The 7,522-nt window shown below is 35.1% G+C and overlaps 2 non-coding genes across 2 annotated transcripts; both read right to left on the bottom strand.

Moving 5' to 3' along the window:
• Positions 1–4,972: 4,972 nt before the first annotated feature.
• Positions 4,973–5,067, bottom strand: LOC146912300 (small nucleolar RNA R64/Z200 family). The gene has a single exon (XR_015016940.1). It is a non-coding gene; the product is annotated as a small nucleolar RNA R64/Z200 family (small nucleolar RNA).
• Positions 5,068–5,534: 467 nt separating this feature from the next.
• On the bottom strand, positions 5,535–5,612 carry LOC146912299 (small nucleolar RNA Z199). Its single transcript, XR_015016906.1, has one exon. It is a non-coding gene; the product is annotated as a small nucleolar RNA Z199 (small nucleolar RNA).
• Between the last annotated feature and the right edge of the window lie 1,910 nt (positions 5,613–7,522).

Here is a 7,522-nt window from a genome sequence, read left to right as displayed (position 1 = left end):
ACTTGTAGTTACGTTGTTGTTAGCGATATCTTGAATATGCGACGAAGGTAATATTAGCAACAAACACCTAATACGCCCTAATAAGTAAGATACTTATTTTGCGAAGCATTTTTTTGAAAGATACTTTTTCAAAACAATAGTTCATGTTGAAAATTAATTTATGATTTGTCAATTAAATTCTTGATTTTTTTTTATGAAATCAACAATGTATAAAACATAGTTCATGAGAGCTAACATTAAATAATTATACTATACAAAGTAATAAATTTAAACACATTCCAATCAATCATGGGTGTGACCGTAAAAAAAAAAAAAAAAAAAAAAAAAGGATCACTCGTATATTACTATAGAGGTACACTAATATAGAAGAAAGACAAATAAAAAAAGAGAAAGAACACATTACATGACACATACTAATATAGACAAAAGGCATTAACAAGCGTAATAACATGTTTTCTCCAAACATAGTTACAAAAAAAAATATATATATATATATTTGTCATACCCCAAATTTTGACCAAAAATCATGCATTCCTACACCGACACGTGTCCTCTAACCCTGATCAGTCTTTGACTTTTCAGCGAAAAATTCGGCAGAGAGGTATTTTAAAATACCTCATATTTGGTTCCGAGTCGGGCCCTCTTCTCTCAATTTTTATTACTTTTATTATTATTATTATTATTTATTATTATTATTATTATTATTATTATTATTATTTTCGTTATTGTTATTATTATTATTATTATTATTATTATTATTATTATTATTATTATGTCCATAAAAAATCCAATTTTGGTCCAAAATGATCCAGACAGAGCTCAATTAACAGGTTGTCATGTTCCTTCAATCCCACACAAGGGCAGTTTCTGTTGTTGTTTTAGCAGACTCAGTGTCTCATCCTTCTCTATAAATACACGCTTGCGCACACAAGAAAGGGGGAGAAAAATTTCCAGCCAAGAACACAACACACAGAAGCCATTTCCTTTTCACAATTAACCTGCAAAAATTACAGATACACAAACACAGAATAGCACAATCACAACTCATGTTCGTGACCCATTTTAACACAACACAACCGTGACTTCTCAAAGCCAAATCACAGATCCAAATCGACATATACACAGCCAACACACACACCATAAACCTATTTCTAAACTATTCAATCCACACCGACACACACACAGCCATTCACACTAAAACCGATTCCAAAATCCGAACCAACAGTAATAGCAGCCACTCAAACGGACACAAACATACACACACACAAAAGGTAGTCATCTTCTTTCTTTAGATCTAGGCCGTTTGGCCTTTTGCTTGGAAATTTGGGTTTAAAAAACGAAAAGAGGAGGAAAAAATAGGTAGAAAGAAAAAAAAATAAAAAAAAAGGAGGGTGTTTGGAGCGGCGGCGGCGCCGTCTTCGACGGCTAACCGCCGCGTCGGACCACCGCCGGCCACCCTGTCTTCTCGTCGGAGAAGAAGAAGAAAGAAGAGAGAGATGAGAGAGTCTCTCTCTAGAAAGAAGTTAGAGAGAGAAGGGAAGTTAACAAAATGAAAAAAACCAGTCAGATGATATATATACTGCACCGAACCGGTTGGTTCTCTCTGAACCGAACCGGTCCAGCTCCTTGTCTTTAAGCCCACTATCGCGCCCTCTCTCTCTGTGGCCCAATTCCCATCTTTTTATTTCCTGCACCCCCCACAATACTACCTGCACCCCCCAGCATCTAATTTTTATTTCTTTTTTCATGCATTTTAATTCTCTCTCGCATCTTTTCATTTCCTCATGCATTTTTATTTTATTTTTGCATTACATTCTATTGTCTACTATTATTATATGCATATTTAAATTTTGTCATTAAATGCACACCTCAATCCAGAGTGCTCTGGTCCTAATTTAACTATTAATATTATATTATTCTCCAGAACAATCTGGTCCTTGTTTAATTAAATTAATCCAGAATACTCTGGTCCTAATTTAACTGTTAATATTATATTATTCTCCAGAACGATCTGGTCCTTGTTTAATTAAATTAATCCAGAGCGCTCTGGTCCTAAATCAACTGTTAATATTATATTTCCGCTTATATAATCATTCTCCAGAGTATTCTGGTCCATGTTAAAATAACCTTATATTTCAGTTTAACATTATTTTTTCTCATTCTGCTTATATAATTTTCATTCATCATTCAAAACAACAAAAACATTCAAATAATCAAATCACAAAAATATTTTCATAAACAAACCTTGATCTTAAATCAAGTGATCGTTCATTTTATTTATTTTCTTAATCAAATCATCAATCAATTTAATTCTACTTTAAGTCTATTTTCTTTCAAATATCAAAAATACAAACAAATTCCAATTTGCCTCTTGGCTTTTCATTTTAAAACCTTTTTTCAAAAAACTATTAAAAAACACAAAACAAATCAAACGACAATTTCTACCCCCGAACTACGAGGTTTTGATCCCTCACGGGTACGTAGGCAAAGGACACGCGTCCTTCCAAATCAATAAAAATGTAGATAAATTAGGTCTCTATTTTCTTTTGTCATTTCAAATTCCATTTTTTAAAGCAAGCAAGTTTATAGCACAAAAGTTAAATAAAATCAAGAGGTTCTCGTAGAATACTACGAATAGATTACCCAATTTTGTGATTGAGAACTATCTCTTAGTCTATAATTTACTTTTTTTTTGGTGGTGACCGATGTTTGAACCCTGTATTTTATATATATTATATAGTGTTCCTACCAACTGAGTTAAGTACGAGAATATACTATAATTTACTTTAACTCTATTTGCATGTTCCTTTTCTTGAACTTTGTAAGCTTTTAATTTAACATTTTGGTAATTTTTTAATTCCTGTTTAGCTTCTTTAAAAAAACATTTGATAATAGATAAAATTTAAACAATTAACCAACACACGTTGGCTCAGTTGGTAAGGAACGGGCCACTTCCTTGCAGAAGGTTGTGTGTTCGATTCCCTCTGCCGATGTGAGGGCAGTGTTGGTGGGTGATCTGTAAGTACCTCTATAAGTGCCCTTTGGGCCCGGAGGCGTGCCCTGACCCTGGTGGTGACCGGAGCCGAACCCACCTAAACTTTTTGTAACCAAAAAAAAAGATAAAATTTAAACAATTAACTTTGCAATTTACTGTCCATTAAATAACAATTGCGGTTTTCAGATATAGGGGTAAAAGTAATTTTGCAATTATATTCGAGTGTGAAATAATTACATTATTATCATCTATTGGTTACGAATTAACAAAAACATTAAGAAAAAAATTAACTTGATAATAAGGGGAATTAGTCACTTTAGTCCCGGAATGGAAAAAGATTAGTCACTTTAGTCCCTGAATGAAGAGAAATTGCAAAACAGTCCTTCAAGGTATATTTTGTTAGTCAATTTCAGGGACTAAACTGACTAACGGAGTCTGCATTCAGGGATTAAATTGACTAACATAGTCAAAATTCAGGGACTATTTTGCAATTTATCTGCATTCAGAGACTAAAATGACGACTTTTTTCCTATTCAGTGACTAAAGTGACTAATCTCCCATGATAATAATAATAATAGGGGTAATAGTCACTTTAGTCCCTGAATATGTAATGATTAGTCATTTTAGTCTTTCATTGTATCAAAATTTCAAAATAGTCCCTGATTGTGCATTCTGTTAGTCAAAATAGTCCTTAACACTAAAATAACCTCTCAATGTTCACAATAACTCTTTTCATATAGGGACTAAAATGACAATAAACATGTACTTATAAGGACTAATATGACAATAAGTAAGTATATTGGAGGACTAATCTGACAATATTAATGAAATATTTTAACATTAAGGACTATTTTGACTAATAAAATGCACAATTAGGAACTACTTTGAAGTTTTGATACATTGAAGGACTATTTTGACTACTCATTACAATTTCAGGGACCAAAATGACTATTACCCCAATAATAATAATAATAACCAATCACATTACATCATCTATTGTATCCCACGTGGTGTTTACTGTAACACCGAAAACTTATACCATTAACATAGGGGATAGGACACAAATACCCTTAAATTAAATATATAAAAAAGTTAAATATCGGTGTGAAGACTAAACATAACATAGGGGCAGGGCCGGACCCTAGGGGGTGCAAGAAGTTCTATAGAACCGGGCCTCCCTAGGGTATGAGCCTAAAAAAAAAAAAAATTATAACCCAGTACCCCTCACTAAAAATCAGATAGGATATTAGAATTGATGTTCCTCATGTATACGGTAGTGATTTTCACCTTTGGGTGTACCGCATATACACGACTCCTTGTATTTATCTTTTAAATTTTTTTAAATAGAACACTGCTCTTTTAAAATAAAAATACATCTTTATTTTATTACGGGCCTCGTTTCACTTTTAGAACCGAGCCTCCATATTCGCAGGAACGGCCCTGCATAGGCGATAGGACACAAGTACCATATGTCTTGTAAATTTGTTAGGTATCTTTCTCAATCTTCTCTCTTCCCGTCACTATATCAACTCTTCTCAGAGTGTAAAAAGAAAAAACAACTAATGTATGTCTCATGGCCGACCCAAATGGTAAAAGCGGCGACACCAAAATCTAAGGCAATGAATATGAGACAACTCCGGTGGAGATGCCACCGGTTATAGTGGCACCATCAACACCATAAACATTTATTTATGTCGGTTACTTAAGAAATACACAAACATTTTTCAATTTGCTCCCAAATAACTAGAAATCTCCCGTCAACAAAAGATACTTAAACAACTAAAGGTGGAAAAAAAGTCTATAGAAAGAAGCTTACACAACTAGTGATTAATAAAATTAATGTATGTGATTCAAATTTAGACCACACATATCAATTTTATCACTTTTCACTGTGTGTGAGTTTCATCATATATCAATTTTTCCACCTTCATTTCCGTAGTTTGTCGTTGCCGAAGTTAGGTTTAAGTTAATTAAGAAAATCTGCTCAGTAATTAAGAATTGTTATTTTCATTGATTATAAAAATCTCTGAAGTCTGACATGTGATATTTTTCTTAATTCATCACAGTAGAACAAATTCATAAATCAAAATTCAAATTTAAATCACTAAAACCTAAAATTAATGTTTTAGCTATCATTTGTAATAAAATATTTGTTCATAATTTGAATCAGAATAGCGTATACTGCAACAAAGGCAGGATGGGTGCGGTTATGGTGCATAAGGAAATCCTTATGCACCCTGCATAAATCCAGAAATGGTTTTGGAGTACAATATACTATAATTTTATGCAACTAACAAATGGTTTTGGAGTACAACTCACAAAAACCATTTCTGGATTTATGCATGGTGCATAAGGATTTTCCTTATGCACCATAACCGCAGCTAGGCAGGATATCACAATCCAACGATACATATACTTTATTCAATTTCAGAAACACATAATCTCAAACATAAAAAATAAAAGAGTAAATTAAAACTATAAACATGGAACATAAACGATATCCCAAAAAACAGCATAAACATGAAGAAAGAAAGTGAATAATCATCAGAGAGTTAATTACTAGGAATCATGCAACAAATCTATCACATTGTTGCAGTTTTTTCTCATCAAATGATTCGTTGAACAACAGTACAAAAGCAAAAACACAAGAAAAAGAAAGACAATTTTTAAGAGAGAAAAATAACCAAGATTCAAAGAAATTGAGCACTGAGATATAAGAGGCTGATAGATACTATGAAGAAGCCTGATGTATCCATTTATAAGAGGAAAATTGCTCTTCTCCCATCAAGATTTGTTCACTCCCATACAAACGGACAAAAATACCCCTGCATGACTTAAGTCACGTTGCATCCAGCGTGAGTTAACTCACATTACGGTCAACGTAACTTAGCTCACGTAGGTTATAATCCAGCGTGAGATAAGTCACGATGTGTCTGTGTCCACTATCAGAACAGCATAAACACATTTTTTCCTAATTTTCTTCATTCTTTCATCCATTCACACATCCATTCCTCTAAAAAATACATGTTTTCATCATTCATTCAATCTTTCATTCAACCATTCATTCATAATTAACATACGCATAATAAAACTAAAAATAACGCAAAATTAAACCAATGAACTATCAAAAATCTTATCAAAATGCGCACCAACGCGAGTGTAAATATAATACAGGAAAATCAGCCAAAATGCCATAAAAATAACTACAAAATATACAAATGTCCTAAAAATGGTAGAAAAGACCCTACTCATGTGGACTATGGCGACTAGTCCTCCTCCGCAGAACCAGATCCTCCTGCAACATGCTATACTCCCACAACACTATCCATTATGCGCCTGATGTTCTCGATGATCTGGAGTGGGTCGGGAACCTGTATGGCCCACTCCTGCTCAACAATAACCTCCTCGTAAAGAGGGACATCAGACGTGTACCTAACAACGGGGCAGGCTCACTCATAATAGGATGGGATACATTGTAGAACCATCTTATGTAACCCCTCACATACTTCCACAATTTGTCCTCTGGGACCGCCTGACCCCTCTCCGCCTAGCTAAGGGCATGGGCGCAGAATCCTGAAAGGCGATAACCACATCCTCTGACTCGAGATCTGCAATCGTCGTAGGAGGTCTAGGAATGGTCTGGATATAGTCGCACTACCTTTAAACCCTCTCCGGAATGTGACGACACATCCTTTCTTTGTCGGTCATGATCCATTCGGGGTACCAGCATATGTCCTGAAAAGGTGTGATGTCTCGTTGATCCTCGTACGGCCTCCAGATGATATTAGCATTCTCCCTCAAATCAATGAGCCCTCTGTAGTGTCCAGCATCAGAATAGCCCTTGAGGGTTTCCATCTAGCCACAAGCGGGTTAGCATGATCGTACTCCGGGCAATGCCTCCTCGGAACGAGCTTCCGGAAGTGCACCAAAACTCATCCCTCCAAACAGAAAGAGACATTTATATCAGCACAAGTATCATACAAACAAATATACATTTATGATCCACTAAAAAAATAAGAAAAAAAGTATTACCTCATGTAAAGTCATGTAACCACCAATAGCTTGACTCCTTGCACTCGAGGTAATAGAAAGTTGAGAGTACATGAAAGCAAGTGTCATCTCGCCCCAAGACCACTCGCTCAACCAGTCTAAGTCCTGAAACACAAGCAGCCATATAAGACTAATGATTTTGTTTTTCTTGTAGGCAAAAATGGTGTAGCCAACCAAGAGCAACAAAAATACCTTAATGCAGGCATTCCTAACAAGACCCTCCTCCCTCCTCCTCTTCCTCGTCGGATGCAGGCTCCTCCAACTGATTACATCTATTCAGCAGTCTTTCATAACACCTCTTCAAGTGAGTGTAATTGACATACGCAACCCAATGATCTTTCAGCTCTTTCATCGTATCCTCCTCTGTAAAAACCTAGCTCATCCTCCAGCAGTTGTATGCCCTGCTCATACGATATCTCCTCTTCCTCAATGAGCCTCCCAATGATGGGGATGTCTAGAAGACACGCCACATCATCT

This window comes from Medicago sativa, chromosome 6 (genome assembly GCF_051527215.1).
Source record: "Medicago sativa cultivar Bolivia chromosome 6, Bolivia_mono, whole genome shotgun sequence".
In the NCBI taxonomy this organism is placed as follows: Eukaryota; Viridiplantae; Streptophyta; class Magnoliopsida; order Fabales; family Fabaceae; genus Medicago; species Medicago sativa.
Note: the sequence above shows the minus strand (reverse complement) of the source record. Positions and strands in the feature narration are given on the sequence as shown.